This window comes from Cervus canadensis, chromosome 13 (assembly GCF_019320065.1).
Source record: "Cervus canadensis isolate Bull #8, Minnesota chromosome 13, ASM1932006v1, whole genome shotgun sequence".
Taxonomy (NCBI): Eukaryota; Metazoa; Chordata; class Mammalia; order Artiodactyla; family Cervidae; genus Cervus; species Cervus canadensis.
This window is the reverse complement of record NC_057398.1, coordinates 24389017-24407066: the sequence shown is the minus strand read 5'-3', so window position 1 is coordinate 24407066 and position 18050 is coordinate 24389017. Positions and strand designations below refer to the sequence as shown.

At 38.2% G+C, this 18050-nt stretch overlaps 1 protein-coding gene and 1 non-coding gene across 2 annotated transcripts in view; one reads left to right on the top strand and one right to left on the bottom strand.

Moving 5' to 3' along the window:
* The window catches only part of LOC122451704 (translation initiation factor IF-2-like), a 116743-nt gene that overhangs the window by 69551 nt on the left and 29142 nt on the right, over positions 1 to 18050 (bottom strand). The gene's annotated exons all lie outside the window — the stretch shown is intronic.
* On the top strand, positions 17677 to 17778 carry LOC122452621. The gene has a single exon (XR_006272784.1). It is a non-coding gene; the product is annotated as a U6 spliceosomal RNA (small nuclear RNA).

Here is an 18050-nt window from a genome sequence, read left to right as displayed (position 1 = left end):
AGACATTCTACCTTTTTCTACATGGTTGGATCTGCTCTGAAGCATGAAGCAGAATGTGGGCATGCCACCAACTCTTTTTCTGAATTCAACTCCACTGACCTCATAAATTCGGGTAATTCCTCTTGGTAATAAGCTGCCTGTCCGTCTTCATGCTCTGCGTTGGTGTAAATTTTATCATTTTTCTTTGTCTTTTTTTGTGTTTTAGGCAGCATTTGGGAGAGACTGAGTCAGGAGCTGCCAAATACCACTTAAAACTAGAAATGCCTCATTGATTTTTATTACAGTTGCACATCTGTCTGTTCTCATCCCATCAAGCCTCTGATTGTGGGATTTCCCATGGCATGGTCTTTGGCTGGTTGTTTAGTCTGCACTCTCCTTCAGAGGATTAATCCTCTCGTACACCTTTACATTTGATACCTGCTGACTGTCGAACTGCTGTCTCCAGTCCTGGAGACTGGAGACAGAAAAAATAAACATATGTGGGCATCCCTGGGGGCTCAGAGGGTGAAGAATCTACCTGCAATGCGGGAGACCTGGGTTCAGTCCTTGGGCTGGGAGGATCCCCTGGAGGAGGGCATGGCAACCCAGTCCAGTATTCTTGCCTGGACACTCCCCATGGACAGAGGAGCCTGGTGGGCTACAGTCCATGGGGTTGCAAAGAGTCAGACATGACTGAGCGACTAAGCACACACACACACACACACATATGTAGGCCACACTGCACAGCTTGTAGGATCTTAGTTTGCAACCAGGGATTGAACTGGAACCCTTGGCAGTGAAAACACAGAGTTCTAACCACTGGACCTGCAGGGAATTCCTAGGGCATCGTATACTAATCAGAGGTTTAGAGCATTTATCACATTGTGTAGGACCATGCCAACTTCACACCTCGATATAGCATCATTCCCCAGTTGGCAAACTCAGTAACTGTGTTTTTAATAGCCATGTCACTGTTTTATAAGATCAGTACCAACTGCTTCTGGGTGATGAGATGCCAGATAAGATTTATAAATCCGATGGATGTCATACTATGGACTCACAGAGCTCTTTTGTCTGCAGCAATGCTATATGGAAAATTCATATCATATAAAATGTTTTCAGTTGCATGGAGCAGAATATCCTCTAAGTTATCGTTCTTAAGGTTTTTGCCACAGGGGGATATTTCTTTCCCACTGTCCTTCAGGGTTCACCTAAACGAAGCCAAATATCACAGAAGTCCTTTTAGGGCCAGAGCTACTATATTGCACACACAGAAGTCCTTTTAGGGCAAGAGCTACTATTTTTTTTTTTTTTTAAGAGCTACTATATTGTACAGCACTTTCTATGAACTTGTTAGATTCCCGCCCCCTTTTTTCAAGCAAGTGATCAGAAGCAAATAGAAGTGGGAAGCCACAGGAGTGGGATGTGGGAGGCATGGCAGTGAAGTCAGAAAAAACCATGCTGGAGGTGTGACAAAACTACATGTGTAACTTCCTTGTGACTTTTAGATCTGCTTGGCTATAGTCCTGTTTCTTCCACTGTTTCTGTTTCTTCCACTTGATTATGATGTTTTGATGCTTTACTTTGTGTGTAGTTAGATAATATTAAGTTTTTGATGGATACAGGTATCTCATGATCATGCACTCACTATCCACCAGGGATCAATATGTACTCAGGATCAATATAGCAAGCCACAGGCGGTTTCTTTACAAACAACATGTAGGACTTCCCTCGTGGTATAGTGAGTAAGAATCCAACTGACAATGCAGGGGATGTGGGTTCGATCCCTGGTGCAGGAAGATTCCACATGCCATGAATATATGAGCCTGGATTTTAGGGAGGAGGATCAGACTATAGCTCCATGGAGAGGTGATTGTGAAGGGCCATGGAAGAGGCAGCCCCTCCTACCCCTCATCAATTAAATTTTAAGCAGGACATTGCATTGTTCACTTCAGCTAGAAAAGAAGATGTCATAAGGTAAATATGTCCACTGATTCATGGGCAATAACTCATCGTTTTGATGTATGGGCAGAGACTTGGAAGTAAAATAATTGAAGAGTGGCTTACAAGAAGTTTTAGAAAAACAGTATGAGGGCACATTTCTTAGTGTGGGCCCAGGGTATTAGAATATTTATGTCCCATGAGAATGCTCACTAAAAAAATGCCCATTTCAGAGGAAGATCTCAATAATCAGGTAGACAAAATGTCTGATACTCTTTTCCCATCCACCCAAGTGTTTGTTGAGTGATCTCATGAATACCTAGATTCACTAACTGTTAACATTTTGCTACATTTGCTTTATTTCTCTTTCAGTTGCACTATGAATGTACACACACATACATTTTTGTTGTTGTTGCTGTTCCTTTGAGAGTAAGTTGCAGGCATCATTATACTCCATTCCTAAATAATTCAACATTCATCAGTTATGATATATATAGTACATAACCATATCACACTCAGGATAATTCACATTTGTGTATATATCCAGTCTATTTTTTAATTTTCTCAAATGTTCCAATAATATTTTTATAGCTTTTTAAGAAAGTTTGACACAACAGCCAGTCAAGGGTTATGCATCGCACTTAGTAGTCATGTCTCAACATTTGGAATGGGCTTCCCTTCTGGCTCAGCTGGTAAAGAATCTGCCTGCAATGTGGGAGACCTGGGTTCAGTCCCTGGGTTGGGAAGATCCCCTGGGGAAGGAAAAGGCTCCTCACTCCAGTATTCTGGCCTGGAGAGTTCCATGGGGTCACAAAGAGTCTGACATGACTGTCTCAGTAATGTTTTTATAGCTTTTTAAAAAAGTTGGACACAACAGCCAATCAAGGATCATGCATTGCACTTAGTAGTCATGTCTCAACATTTTGAAGTCTAGAATGGTTCCCCAGCTACTTTGTTTTTACTTTATAACATTGATAGTTTTAAAGAGTCCATGCCAGTTTTGATAAATGTCTTCTAAATGAATGCATAATAGTCTCCTCAAATGTTTTCGCTTCCTGGACCTGCAGCTCTGAGCGTTGATTATTTATTAATCTAAGAAAGCAAGAGAAGAATGCTTCTACAGGGAATACAAGAGCAATTTAATAATTTTATCTGATCATTTTATCTGATCAATTGGTCCAGTTGACCAAAAAAAGGGGGATATTATGATGATTTATTGAGGTAACTGATTTTGGATATCGGGAAAATAGGGTTGCTGCTCCAAAAAAGGGGGCAAGAATGTTATAGATGGAGACCATCTATTGGGGCTTCTGTTATTGACATATTCAGAGGTATAAGGTGATGGAAGACTGTAGGAGATTATGCAGGCAGGACGACCAAAGATTCATATCTTTCAGGAATGAAGGATGACTATTTGGTGACTATCTTGCTAAAGGCAAAGGGAATGTGCCGTCTTTCTCTGAGAATTAAGTTCATAGATATCTCGTATGCTCTCATAACCATTTTCAGGGAAAAGACTGCAGCATAGATCTGTATTTTCTCCTCTGCTGTGTCACATCAGAGAAAGTTAAAATTTTTATAATAACTTTTTGACTCTACATCATCTGTCTCCTTTTTAATTTTTTTTTCAAAATTTGTATTACTTTTTAATTGGAGGATAATTGTTTTATGATGTTCTATTGGCTTCTGTTATACAACAACATGAATCAGTCGTAAGTATACACACATCCCCTCTCTCTTAAACCTTTCTCTCACCCCCATACCCCATCCCACCCCTCTAGGCTGTGACAGAGCACCAGGTTGAGCTCTCTCTTATCCAGCAAATTCCTACTGGCCATCTATTTTACATATGGTAGTGTATATGTTTCAGTGCTACTCTCTCAATTTGTCCCACCCTCTCCTCCCCCTACTGTATCCACAAGTTTGTTCTCTATTTCTGCATCTTTATTCCTGCCCTGCAAATAGGTTCATCAGTACCATTTTTATAGATTCTATTGTTGCTGTTCAGTTTCTCAGGTCATGTCCAACTCTGCAACCTCATGGACTGGCATGACAGGCTTCCCTGTCCTTGAGAGATCTCAAGCATCTTCTGGAGCTTGCTCCAACTCATGTCCATTGAGTCAGTGATGCCATCCAACCATCTTATCCTCTGTTCTCCCCTTCTCCTCCTACCTTCAATCTTTCCCAGCATCAGAGTCTTTTCTAATGAGTTGGCTCTTTTCATCAGGTGGCCAAAGTATTGGAGCTTCAGCTTCAGTATCAGTCATTCCAGTGAAATTCAGGATTGATTTCCTTTAGGATTGACTGGTTTGATCTCCTTGCTAAATTCCATATATATGTGTTCATATGCAGTATTTGTTTTTCTCTTTCTGGCTTACTTCACTCTATATAACAGGCTCTAGTTTCATCCACCTCACTAGAACTCTCAAACACATTCCTTTTTATGGCTGAGTGATAGTCATTTGTATAAACGTATGACAACTTCTTTATTCATTCATCTGTCGATGGACATCTAGGTTGCTTCCATGTCCTGGCTATTGTAAATAGTATTGCAGTGAACATTGAACATTGCAGTCTGCCCTCTTTTGATCTCATATTCTACTACTCTCTCCATCACTGGTTTTTTTCCTTAGAACTTCAATGCATTTTGTTCCCCTTATCTCAGTTGATCTTCCCCATATACCTGCATATCTCATATCTCATCTCATCATCTCTTTTAGGTCTTTATTCAAAGTCATCTTCTCAAAAAGGCTGTCTTTGGTTACCCTGCCTAAAATTGCAACTCTATTCCTCTTCCATATATTTCCTCCCTCCACCATTTTATTTTTCTTCTCATCACTATCTAAATGATATTTATTGCTTGTCACTCCTAATAATGTTTATTCACAACTGTAACTCCAGTATATGGAAGAGTACACATGGTAAGTATTCAATAAACAACTGTTGAATTAAGTAATAAAGTATAAATTTATCTTTGAAGATTTTAAAAAATGTTTTCTATTTTCCCCACCATTTTATACTGGATTTGTAGTTGGTATTTGTTGTTATAATTTAGTCTGGAGGTTAGAATATTGTGGTGGGATAATGATATGATTAAAGGAATAATAGATATTACTCAGAAACTGTGGACTTGGAGCTGAATGAACTAATTCAATGGTTGGTAAACTGTTTCTGTAAATGGTCTGATAGGAAATATTTTAGACTTTGTGAGACATACAGTCTCTTACCACTGTTCAACTTTGACAATATGGAACAAAAGCAGCCATAGATGATATGTAACAAGTGGGAATGACTGTGTTCCAATACAACTTTACTAACAAGAAGAGCTTATGATAATAGTTAACCATCCCCTGAACCAACTGATGATGTCCCCATTTGGGGGTGATAGAGAACAGGTTTCCATTTGTTGAAGGATATGTTACAGTATTATTGAGCAGAAGTAATTAGTTGTATAACAATAGGAAGAAGTGTGTTTGCTTCTATTGGGCAGTTACAGAGTAAATTACAGTAACACTGGCTTTTTTCCTTTTGACTACCTAGTATTTGAAGCTCTTTTGTAATATGGATGGGCTTGCCTGGTGGCTCAGATGGTAAAGAATCTGCCTGCAATGGATCTCTGGGTCAGGAAGATTCCCTGGAGAAGGAAATGGCAACCTACTCCAGTATTCTTGCCTGAAGAATCCTATGGACAGAGGAGCCTGATGGGCTACAGTCCATGGGGTCGCAGAGAGTAGAACATGACTGAACGACTAATGCTTGTAATATATAGGGTTTCTGCCTTATGTTAGAGAAGCTGACTATTCCAGATGCCTGCTCTTCCAGCACCAGTCAGAGCCACTCTCCTGAAACATTTAGCAGGTGGTAGTGGTAGCTGAGACTATGAGGAACTCAGAGGAAGTTGCTGAAAGATCCACTCCCTGGAGCAGAGTGGAAGCATGTCTTTTGGTGATACAGTGTCTTATATTTGTGGTATTGGGTGGTGCGGGTTGTTGCAGACGCTGCTTTCTGTTAGGAGGAATGGTGCCCTTCCTGTGTCAGTCCTGAAATGTTATTATGAACATCATTTAAGGTTAGGTAGCCTAAGGGTCTGGTTCTCCGGTAGATTCTATAAGTTATCCAATATCCATAAATTCTTTTTCTATTTGAATCAGCCAGAGTTGATTTCTATTGTCTAGAACCAATAATTCAGATTTACATTTCTTTTACATTTATCAAACAATCCTTTGACACAGTCATGAAGCTCTTTTTATAAATGATCATCAGCTAGCTTAAGTAATTTTCCCTTGGGTTTTTTATGTCAATTATGGTATTTTTTAGTTTATAAAAGATCTAGTTTAAAAAAAAAGATCTAGTTGGTTTTCTTAATCTGCCTTAAAAAATAATATCTTAAAAAAATAATATCTTATGTCTCTTTCCTACCATGGTTCCTTCCTGTATTTTTTTTTCCTTCCTGTATTTTTTTAAATAGTGCTAGATTTATGATAGCTAGAGTTTATGAATAGTACAACTCTGCTTCTCATCATTCCTTTTTTTTTTTTCCAAAATGTCAACATGATAACTACAATTTAACTTGAGAGGTACTATTTTAATCTGAGTACTTCAAAGATATTCTCATTACTTTACTACCAACACACACACACACACAAAGACACACACACATACACACATAGAGAATCTGTCCTTTTAACCAAAGCTCTTCCAATACTTATTAAGACATTCAGCTCCCTTTTCTTTAATTCTTTTTGTGCTTAATTTCTAAACTGCATAAATCATTGGGTTATTTTGTACTTCCACAATACTATTTGTGTAATATGGCATTTTAAAGCAATTATTTAATGTATCTATTGTTTGACTATATTGTGAGCTTTTGTACCCAAAGACAACATACCTAAGGACCTACATAGAGGTTGCTCAGAAATTGTTGATTGACTTTTTCCGCCTTAAAACTAGGCAGTTCCTCTCAGTGAGGACTCTATTTAATATTCAAAATAGTAACAGGAAGGAGGACCTGAATGGGAAAAAAAGAATGTTGTGACCTAGTTCTAAACATAAACTATTAGATCATCTAAATATCTAGGGATCTTCCTGTAGCAGGTTATTTGGCTCTTTGGAGCATGGAAATTTTCTCAAAGACCAGAGAAAAACTTCTATATTCAGAGGGACTTTCCAGGCAGTGTGAAAGTGAGCAGGGAGATATGAGATAATCTAGTTTAAAAGCCATTTGATAGCTTAAAATGCCTCTGATGGCTATTGGAGCAACAATGGCTCTAGCCTCTCCGATTTCAGGAAGTTCTGTTATTAATGCATGTATAAATGTTTAACCGAATTGTATGACCTCTCTCTTCTTTCCTTTTTAAGGATGGGGACTCTTGTAGCCTACATGAGTAAGAATAGGGTTTTCTGGAGAACTCTTGAGCACTGTTTTCACTTCCCTTGTATGTAGAATGATCATGCAATTTATCTCCCAATTTGAGATGAGATTTTTAAAAATTAATTTAATTAATTTATTATTTTTAGTTGTATTGGATCTTCATTACTGCACATGGGCTTTCTCTAGTTGCAGCAAGTGGGGGCTACTCTCTAGTTGTGTTGGGCAGGATTCTCGTTGCAGTGGCTTCTCTTGTGGTGGAGCACAGGCTTAGGGCATTCAGGCTTCAGCAGTTGTGGCACACACAGGCTTTCTCCACAGTATGTGGGTTCTTTCCGGACCAGGGTTGGAACCTACATTGGCAGGTGGAGTCTTATCCACTGACCACCAGGGAAGTCTGGATGTTGTTTTCTTTAGTAATGTCTCTACTTGGAAAAACCTCATACTCACAGAGATTTAATTTACTGGATAAATCTTCCATAACCTCTCCATTTGATAAAATGCCCCAAGCTTGAGCCATTTATTTTGAAGTAGTATACTTGAAGCCTCACCTCGATATTAAATGTTGCTTGATGCCACAGAAGTCATGCTGGGAAATTTGGGAGTGGTGGTAAAAAGGAATGAGAGTCTTTTGTTTTCATGTCAATGGAGCATATGGAGTCTACTGTTCAGATGACTTTTTTTATATTTCCACAGTATGATTGTAGGCATGCTGATTTTATTAGTTCAGGGACTGGTTAAATTACTCATGGAACCTCTCCCCATTCTTCTTCTTCTTTTTTTTAAAATTAATTAATATATTTGGTTGCATCGGGTCTTAGTTGCATAACACAGAATCTTCATTGCCTTGCTTAGTTGCCCTGTGGCATGTGGGATCTTAGTTCCCTAACCAGGGCTCAAACCCATAACCCCTGCAGTAGAAGTGTGCGGTCCTAACCACTAGACTGCTAGGGAAGTCCCACAACCCAATTTAAAAATGGGCAAAAGATCTGACCAGACATCTCACCAAAGAAGATATACATATAATAACCATGTGTGAAGAGATGCTCAACATTATATGTCACTAGGGCACTGCAAATTAAAACAAAAGTGATTTCCTACTACATATCCATTGGAGTGGGTAAAATTCCAAATACTGTCAACACCAAATCCTGACGAGGATGAGGAACAATAGGAACCCTCATTTATTTCTGATGGGAATACAAACTAGCACAACCCCTTTGGAAGACAGTCTACAACAAAATGTTACCATCTAATTCAGAAATGTTGCCCTAGGTATTTACCCAGATAAGTTGAAAATTCATGTCCACAAAAGAACACATACATAAATGTTTATAGCAGCTTTATTCATAATTCCTACTACTTGGAAGCAACCAAGATGTTCTTTGCTAGGTGAGTGGATAAACAAACTGTAGTACATCCATACAGTGGATTACTTTGCAGTGATAAAAAGACATAAGCTATCAAGTCACAAAAAGATATGAAAAACCTTAAATGTTGTTTCACATTGTTAAGTGAAAGAAGTCTGTGTAAAAAGGCTGCATACTGTATACTATCAACAATATGACATTCTTGAAAAGGCTAAACTGTGGAGACAGTAAAATGATCAGTGGTTGTGAGTGATTTGAAGAGAGGAAAAAAAGAAGGATTGAATAGGTGATGCAAGGGTGTTTTATGGCGCCAAAACTGTTTTGTATGACACTATAGTGCTGGATACATGATGCTGCACTTTTCAAAACAAACAAAAAAACCCACAAAGAATGAACCCTAGAGGAAACCATGGACTTTAATAGCACATTGATATTGGTTCATCAATTGTAACAATGTTGTCCACTAATGCAAGACATTAATAGCAGAGAAGCTGTGGGCGTAGAGAAGGGTATTTGGGAACTCTGTCCTTTCTGTGTAATTTTTCTGTAAGCTTATAACTGCTCTAAAAATGAAGTTTATTAATAAAAACCAGGTATTAATTTTTAACCAATGGTACAGCCTAAATCAATATTGTAGAAGGAAATACGTCATTGATTAGTTATGCTTCACCCTACCCATATTTTAATGGGTCTTTATTTTTTGTGTGGAGCAACATGCCATTTTCTTCTCTTCATAAGCTCCTACTGGAACAAGAGGAGAGCTATGTTAGCTTTTGATGGTGCCTCTCTGATGATTCTGGTTTGGATTAAGTTCCTTTGATTCACTAGTCTCCCAGTAAAAAAAATAAATGGGGGTTTCTCAGTAAAAGGGAGCACATACACCTAATTTTGCTCCCTCCTGAAACTTCAGTAAAACTAGCTTTTAAAAAAATATAAGGCCATAAACCAACAATCTAGAAAACAGGAGAGTAAACAAAATTAATGACATTTTGTCTGCTATGAAGCAGATAGATATAGATTGGTGGTTACTGAGAGGAGTCCATTGAAAGTAGCTTACTAAACTAGCAGGAGGAAAGCCAGGAACTAAACTGACTTGTGCTGCAGAAATGCTTAAAATGCCAGGAATTAGCAAGGCTAGGTGTCTCTTTAAATGGAAATAAAAGTAGGGGGAATTTTTTAAAAGGAATGTTAGTTGAAAGACAATAAAATACACAACTAGATTTTATTTCTCAGTTCACACTGCTGATTGATTATCTACTCCTTGCCCCCTACAAAAGACTATAGACTTTTTCTTTGGAGAGGGTAAAACAGTGAGGTCTCCGGTCTGAGGGTCATCGGTCACAGTTGAATGTTGAGTACTGTACCGAACATGGGAGAATGTGAGTGCATGCTGAATGCTGAATCGTAAGTCCTCTTACTGGCTTCTCAGGTGGCTCAATGGTAAAGAACCTGCCTGCCAATACAGGAGACATAAGAGACACAGGTTTGATCCCTGGATTGGGAAGATCCCTTAGAGGAGGAAATGGCAACCCACTCCAGTATTCTTGCCCGGAGAATCCCATGGTCAGAGGAGCCTGGTGGGCTACAGTCCATAAGGTCGCAAAGAATCAGGCATGACTGAGTGTCTGAGCAAGTACTGTTACCACAGTTGACTCCAAAATACCAGCAATCAGGCCTAGACCTTCTAGGCAAGATGTTGGAAGATCCTTCTCTGAGGATCACAGTCCATAAATAAAGCTAAAGATAATACTTCAGGGATTCCTCAATAAACAACAAACAATTCAGCCATATCATTTCACACTAAAACTTGAAATTGACATATGCTCAAAGCTTTCAATCAGCTTTTAGTGTCCTACATGAGCAAACAATCAATTTAGTACCATAAAGTTGAAGAAATCATAAAACAGATAAAAACCAAAATGAATATTTAAAAAAGAAAAGAAAAAAAAAAGTTTGAGAAGATGGCAACTAGGCAAGGAGAAAAAATTTAAATAAAAGAGATGTTACATTCCTGAAACAAGATGCTACATAAAAACAATATTCAGACAGCAAAAATTATTCTTTGAAATGAAAATCATGGTAGCATGAAAAACTCAACAGAAAGCTTAGAAGATCCAATTAAGGAAATCTTTCAGAAAGTAGAGAAAAAAGAGCAAGAGCTAGAAAATAAGAGAGAGGGGGAAAAAATCCAGAGAACAAATCCAAGAGGTCTTACAACTGAATAATAGGAGTTCCTGACAGAAAGAAATAAGAAAACAACTGGAAAGGCATTAACAAGATAATTTACAAAAACTTCCTAGAACTGAAAGCCATGAGTTTTCAGATGGGAGAATCTCACTAGGGTATATATGATCAGGGATGGAAAAAAAAGACCCCCACCCAGACACATGACCATGGGTTTACATTGGAGAAAAAGAGAGGATCTTATAAACTTCCAAAAAAAGAGAGAGAGAGGTTTCATACAAACAATCAAGAATCAGAATGTCTTTTGCTTTTTCAGAAGCAATATTAGAAGCAGAAAGCATCAGTGAAATGGCCTCACAATCATGAAGGAAAATTATTTCCGACCTAGAATTCTATACTCAGTATGCAAGTAGAAGGGGGAAAAGGCATTTTCAAACATGCAAGGTCTCAAAAACCTTATTTTCCATGTATATATACTTTCTCATAAACTTAATGAAGGTTGTGTTCCAATCAGGATATCTTCATAGAAGAGGAGTGAAGAAGTCTCCAAGGTTTGCCAAGAGAGATCCTAGGACCTTAGCTATGCAACAAGTCCTAGCTGGAGTAGGTCAGAGGCTGGGGATAGAAATATTTAGGAAGATGAAAGAGATGGTATACATTAATTAATTTAAGTACCTGACTGATAGTTTAATTGAATTAGGGATTAGAATATTAACTAAACTTACATAGAAGTTATCAACTCTTGAGAAAGCAAAACGTTTTGCAAAAATGGCACTAACGACTACTGTTCTGAAAGCATATATAATCATAATAGAAGCAGTATACATTTATCTAATCACTATATTGGGATGATGAGGAATGGGAACTGATTGTGTGTGTATCTGTTTAATTGTGATAGAGTGAGGGAAGACTTGATGAAAGTGAAAGAGGAGAATGAAAAAGCTGGCTTAAAACTCAACGTTCAAAAACCTAAGATCATAGCATCAGGTCCTGTCACTTAATGGCAAATAGATGTGGAAACAATGGAAACAATGACAGACTTTATGTTTTGGGGCTCCAAAAATCACTGCAGATGGTGTCTGCAGCCATGAAATTCAAAGATCGCTTGCTCATTGGAAGAAAAGCTGTGACCAACCTACACAGCATATTAAAAAGCAGAGACATTACTTTATCAACAAAAGTCCACATAGTCAAAACTATGGTTTAAAAAAAAAAAAACTATGGTTTTTCCAGTAGTAATGTATGGATGTGAGATTTGGACCTTATAGAAAGCTGAGTGCTGAAGAATTGATGCTTTTGACCTATGGTGTTAGAGAAGACTCTTGAGAGTCCCTTGGACTACAAGGAGATCAAATCAGTCAATCCTAAAGGAAATCAGTCTGAATATTCATTGGAAGGACTAATGCTGAAGCTGAAACTCCAATACTTTAGCCACCTGATGAGAAGAACTGACTCACTGGAAAAGACCCTGATGCTGGGAAAGATTGAAGGCAGGAGGATAAGGGGACGACAGAGGATGAGACAGTTGGATGGCCTCACAGACTCGATGGACTTGAGTTTGAGCAAGCTCCAGAAGTTGGTGATGGACAGGGAAGCCTGGTATACTGCAGTCCATGGGATCTCACAGAGTCAGACATGACTGAATGACTGAAGTGAACTGAATGAAGACAACAGAGAATTCCTACAACAGAAAGAACATGGTATAGCAATAGTGAAAGTGAAAGTCACTCAGTCATATTTGACTCTTTGAGACTCCATGGGCTGTAGCCCACCAGGCTCCTCTGATCTCAGCAAGAAAATTGGAGTGGTAGCCTTTCCCTTCTCCAGGCGATATTCCCAACCCAGGGATCGAACCCAGGTCTCTTGCACTGCAGGTGGATTATTCACTGTCTGAGCTACCAGCAATACAAGCATGTTATTTGCAGTATGGAAGTTCATATGAAGAAAATTACCTAGAGTTGAAAGTCACTGTCTTTGGAAACAGGGGAATGATAGTTGGAAGAACTTAGGACTCTTCTACTGTTTTAAATACCCTGTAAAACTTACTGACTTTTATAAAAGAAAGACAAAAATTTAATTGATAATCACATTTCATAAAAATTATTTAGAACACTCCAGTAGTAATTATTATTATTATTTTTTTAATTATTATTATTTTTTTACCATGCCTTGAACATGGTTAATAGTCTCAATTGTATTTTAAATTGAGTCTTTTATTTATTTATTTGGTTGTGCTGGGTCTTCATTGCAGTATGCAGGATCTTTAGCTGTGGCATGGGAACTCTTAGTTGTAGCATGTGGGATCTAGTTCCCTGACCAGGGATTGAACCTGGGCTCCCTGCAGTAGGAGGATGGAATCTTAGTGACTGGATCACCGGGGAAGACCCTGAACTGAATCTTTTAAAATGTGTCAGAAGTTATTGTAGCAAGTCATTACTAGGCCGTGATATCCTTGTAATCAGGAATTATTTCTTATACATCTTTATAGTTCTTTCAGGACATAGTGTGGCATCATCTGCATTCTACTTGTATTAATGTGTAGGGTTTTGCATGTCTTAGCCTCGTGAAGAAGTAAATCAAATTCCTTCATACTCTTAGGTATAAACAATCCTGAGTTGAATATTTAACTCTACAAATAGGATCTACTCTCTTCAGCACTGCAAATCTAAGCTCTGCCTCGCAATCAAAAAAATCAACCAACAAAAAATTTTTATCATCAGCAAGACAGATCATGTTCTTTATTATATTATAGTTTTTTATTAACTATATCACATTCTCTAGGAAAATAATCTGAGAGCTCGCCCAAGGTCACCGAGAGAAATAGGCAGTACCATCTCTGCAAATCAAACCAATTGCCTAAGCCAAACTTTTGTGATGAACACACTTAAAGTAGGTGTGAGAAAAAAGTCAGAAGGGTTTATCCCACTTGAGATTAACAGGCAGTGTAGTTTGTCTCCAACTAAAGTGTTGATGGATAAAAGACAAAATCTGGTGTGTAAATTCTGCTTTCACTATGTTGAAAGGGGATTAAAAATAGAAAGGAATTCTATTTAGGTTTAGACAGCGAAGGCTGAGATATAGAAAGGACTTCTGTAAAGGAGTGGGATTGAGATGTTTTTTCCGTACCCAAGAGCCCCAGTTATGAAGCTGCCAGAATAAGCCTCTTGCCTGCCTGCTTGCTTGTACTTCTGGTATCTTGATTAATCACATGGCTGTCCTATATCAGCAATTTTTAATCTATAAATTCAACAGCTCCAGAGAGTCAATGTGAGATTATCCAGACACTATTTAAAGGGCCAGCTATCAAGGAAACAAAGGAGCCTCTTCATTGGGGGCATGTGAGTACTTTTCTAGTCCTTAGGCACTTGGTAATTTCACAAAGTAGATATGGTATATTTTTCAAACAAATCTCTTTCAACAGATTCTCCTCCTCCCCATTTGTTCTTCTCAGTATAAATGGAGTTTACAGTCTATACTTCCATTAGGGGGCAATTATTTTAAGTAGAATCATTCTGGTACTATTTCCTGTATTAATGGTTGTCTCCTGTATGCAATCTTATCTTGGACATCTTAGGTTAAAAGAAAACAAAACATAAAAGAGCATCCCCAGGACTTCAGAGACTGTAAATATAATTCAGAAAGCTTTTGAAAAAATGGAGTTTAGGAAACAGTAAGTGTAAGAAAACAGAATTAATAATTACCACTTAAAAATCTACCATGCAGAAGATAACCATAAATGTGAAAGGATTTATCTATTAGCTTCTGTAATTTTAAATTGATTTTCAGAGACATATTTTCCAGATAAAATCAAAGGAAGCACTCTGCATTTTTAGGACTAAATCCTGGAAGAGTCATTCAATAATAACACTTTGCACTTATTGTTCTGTACTTTTAAAAATCTTTTTCTCATATATATATTGAAATAGTGTAGATATTATTATCATTTATAGATCAAAGAAATTGACATGTGAGAATTTAAGTGATACTCTCAAGAATGCACAATTACACCATGAAAGGCAGGACCAGGCTCTGAGTCTGTTGTTTTGTTGTTTATGATCAGTAAAAACTGTATCCTTGATTTATTATGGGCATTCTCACTTTTATAGTTCAGTATATGAAGATAAGACAAAAACATTTAATGGGTTTGTTCCAGGTCATTCTGCAAGAGAAATGAACAGCTACGAAAAATACACAAGCTCTGACTTGAAATCCTTTGCTCAAGTCACTTGACCACAACAAATGTAAGAGTGAAGGCCAAAGAGTTATGCAGAACACATTGTCCATTACTGTTCTTAACATTTGTCCTTGATAAAAGTTTTCCATTCAAATCCATTTCTCCTTGGCAAATATTTGTCTTCTCTAGAAATATTAAAAACAAAAGAGAGAAAAGATTTCTCCTGAGTCAATAATGAAAAGGAAACAATCCATTGTGGTGGATAAAAATCAGAGAATTAAACTTTTTACAACTTAAATATAGGATTATGTTTGTCATATAGTTGTAAAATTTTTAACAGACATAAACTATTGTGTGATCAGGTAATTAAGATGTATTACAGTGACATGTTGTTAGTCTGACTTTTAAAACTTAGCTTAAATCAAAGAAACTACAATGTCAGCAGGAGCATCCATATCCTTACTGTGTTTGGAGTGTTCTTGGTTCTGAGTGGAAGGGAAGGCCGGAGGGGCCAGGGAAGGGAGGGTCAGCTCTTCCCTCAAATGCTGCTCATCAGGCTGCAGGGCCTCTCTCACCCACTGACTCACAGCTGGGAGACTCATAGCATTATCACCGCATTATTGTCACAGCCATCAGCCCACTGCTCACAGCCCCCTTCTGCCTCGTCCTTGGTCCCCTGACCTTTGGTTCTGAGTCATGTTCTGGCCAAAGCACAATGACGAGTGTTTAGGGTGGGTGCGTACGGGGGGGGGGGTGTTAGTGGGAAGGGATGGAATGAACTTTTTCTGTATTTTATATTGTATGTTTTCTTTAACATGTAACCAATCAGAATCCTGTCAATATAGTCAGCCGATTGATAGACAAAAAAAAAAAAGACAAATGATTGCCTTAGTGTCCTCAAATAATGTTGGAGAGCTAAAAATGTTAATAATTTGGATTCTGTAGGGGAATTGGTCATTATTTGGGCCACCTGCACTGCTTTCCTGTATTTAGAGAATTCCTCACTGTGTAAACCTTGGTGGTAAGCAAAGATGTCTCCCACAGTGGAAGTGGAGGATGTCAGATAATCTTTCTCTGCCTTCCTTGCAGCTAGGGTAAAGGCATATGACCTATGACCCAGGCTTTTCAATCAGATATCTCTGCTGGACTTTTAACTCAAACCTGAGGATACAAGCAATAGTCTCTCTCTCTTAATCTACTGGCAGGAAAGATTACTGCAATCTACCATTTCCAGTGTAGAGGTAGCCAAAAGGCAGACTGTGTGGTCTAGCCTGATGTCCTTGGCACTGGCTAGGGTCAGGGGATGCGGGGAGGACCCTCTTCTCACAGCTTGCATAGCTCTTACCCAGTCTTAGCATGGAAAGCTCTGAATTTCTGGAAATCATCCAACCCCAGGAAAACCAGGATGGTTGGTTATTCTAGCCGACTCGTTCATCAAATCAGTTCTGTGGGTGGTTTATCCCTACTGCTTGACTTCAAGCTTAGTTTTTCAAGCCTTCCTAGCAATTCTGTGAGGCACTCAATATAATTTTTAAAAATTATGGAAGTATAACCCAATATCCTTTTAATCCACTATTGATCTGCTTAAATCAGTGAGAATTGGTTTCTAACTACTGCTACTGAGAACCTTGGCTAAAACAGACACTTTTGTGTGTAGTTTGGAAAGCTGCATTTCATGATGACCTATGAATCACATTGCTTTGATATAGCTTATATGGGCTTCCCTGGGTGGCTCAGGTGGTAAAGAATCTGCCTGTGATACAGGATACCCGGGCCTGATCCCTGGGTCAGGAAGATCCCCTGGAGAAGGAAATGGCAACACCCTCCAGTATTCTTGGCTGGAAAGTCCTATGGACAGAGGAGCCTGGTGGGCTACAGTCCATGGGGTCACAAAGAGTCCGGCACGACTGAGCGACTAACAACACAACAACATAGGGTTATTACAGATGCCGTTTGATGTTAACATTTTGAAAGGTGCTATAAAAGCATCTGTATGATGATTCTTATGGACTTCCCTGGTGGCTCAGAGGTTAAAGTGTCTGCCTGCAATGCGGGAGACCTGGGTTCGATCCCTGGGTGGGGAAGATCCCCTGGAGAAGGAAATGGCAACCCATTCCAGTATTCTTGCCTAAAGAATCCCATGGACCGAGGAGCCTGGTAGGCTACAGTCCACAGGGTCACAAAGAGTTGGACATGATGGTTCTTACTGTATTTTTGAAATCTTGAGATATTTCTGATGATTGAAGACTATTGTGAATCATTTTTCCTTGGTGATGAGATAAACACTGACAGAAGTAAAGTTGCTGACATAAAATATTTGAATTTCCTCACTCCATCTCATCCTATATCCCCAAATTTATGAAAGTGTAGTTCTTCAGATGAAGACTTTTTTTAAGCCTGAAAAATAGAATAAAATGATGACCTAAAAAAATCTTTGCTGAATTAATCATTTCTGGAGCATGTATAAAAGTTCTTCATGGTTTTTCCTGATAGTTAGACTTTCCTCCTGAAAGTTAGACTCTTGAAAAGATGCAGTTCTCATTCAGCTTCATCTTCTGGATATCCTCATAATTCTGCATTCTGATTTTTTCATCCTTTGGAGAGAAAACATTGAGTGAAAATACTCCTGTTCATAAGGTAGTCATTAAAATGTTATTACAGTGCTTACTTTGGCAGCATTTACACTAAAATTGGAATGATACAGAGAAAATTAGAATGGCCCCTGTGTGAGGAAGCAAATTTGTGAAGCATTCCACATTTTTAGACTTATCACAGTGACCCTTTCAATGATCATAATTACTATGATATACACCTAAAACAAATATATTGTATATCAATTATGCTTCAATTATTAAAATATTGTTACATAAATAGTACATCTTTATTAAAGAAAAATAGAAAATATCAGAAGACAGAATAGGTATCCATAATTCTGTCACTGCTAACATTTTAGACTTTTTGGGGGGTAAGCATTCATGTCTATAGTTATAAATTTTAAAAAATTTGAGGTCAAACTCTACATACTATTTCAGAA